The sequence below is a fragment of the Herpailurus yagouaroundi genome, unplaced genomic scaffold, assembly GCF_014898765.1.
Source record: "Herpailurus yagouaroundi ecotype Mexico unplaced genomic scaffold, PumYag 222, whole genome shotgun sequence".
Classification (NCBI taxonomy): Eukaryota; Metazoa; Chordata; class Mammalia; order Carnivora; family Felidae; genus Herpailurus; species Herpailurus yagouaroundi.
Window position 1 is genome coordinate 16,131,062 of NW_024412453.1, and position 1,204 is coordinate 16,132,265.

Here is a 1,204-nt window from a genome sequence, read left to right on the forward strand (position 1 = left end):
CTCTGAAAGAGAAAATGTGGGGTCTGCATACCTGGGAGATCCTCTTTACAAAATTCTTTTCTCTGCCTTCTTGGAAGACCCATTTTCCAGGTGGGTTTTTGTTTTTGTTTTTGCTTTTTTGGTGTCAAGTTTTATTTCCCATTTGGTTCATTAGACAGTAAGTTCCAGGTGTTGGCCTGTGCTCTGCAGTCAGCGGGGCCGCTAGCCCCCAAGCAGCCCCTGCTGGAGGGCAAGGTGGTCGTGCAGCAGGGCGTGGTTCGCTTGCTCCGTCTCCGCTGGTGCACGTCCCTTCCCAGGGACAGTGAGGTGGGGCCTCCCTCGCTGAGGAGGAGGGGACAGGCGTTCCAGACAGAAGCACCAGCTGGACAGGTTGGGGCTGTGACCTCCCCCTCCAATGAGAAGCCCTCTCTGCCCTGATTTGCATGCCCTTAGCTCTTCACAGAGTGAGGTCGAGAGGGAGGGAAGGAGGAGAGTGGCAGGAGATAGTCACCACCACCACCGGGAGTTTTTACTTTATGGTTACCAGAGGATCATAGTTTGTGCCTGTTTGAGAAATTTGGGACAGGAGTGGAAAAGTAAAAAAAAATCACCTGTAATCCTCCCCACCCAGGGGCGATGTCTGTCACCATCTTGACATCTTTCTCTCTGAACTTTTCTTAGGCATGTTTTCCTGTATGTGTTGAGATCGCACTCTCCACGTTACTCTACCCTGTGTTTTACGTTCTGTGTAATATGTATGTTTTCCAGTTCATCAGTAATTGAATGAACATCACAGAAAATATTCTGTCATTCAGATTTACGAGTTCACTTGAGTTATGCTATTACAAGTTATAACATCTGAATATATTTGTATACAGATTTTTTGAGGGGTTTTGTTTTTTGTTTGCAATGTGACTTTCTTAAATTAAAAAAAAAAAGTTTAAGATTATTTATTCATTTTGAGACACTGTGTGCACACACATGGGGGAAGGGCAGAGAGATGGAATAAGAGAGAATCCATAGCAGGCTCTGCACTGTTAACACAGAGCCCAACGTGGGGCTCGAACCCACGATCCGTGAGATCATGACCTGAGCCGAAACCAAGAGTTGGACGCCTAGCCGACTGAGCCATCCAGGTGCCCCTCAACATAACTTAAAAAAAAATTTTTTTGGGGGCGCCTGGGTGGCGCAGTCGGTTAAGCGTCCGACTTCAGCCAGGTCACGA

General features: G+C 47.4%; 1 protein-coding gene across 2 annotated transcripts in view; it reads left to right on the plus strand.

Annotated features, from left to right (window-relative positions):
- The window catches only part of CORO7 (coronin 7), a 57,521-nt gene that overhangs the window by 11,069 nt on the left and 45,248 nt on the right, over positions 1–1,204 (plus strand). The window lies entirely within an intron of this gene.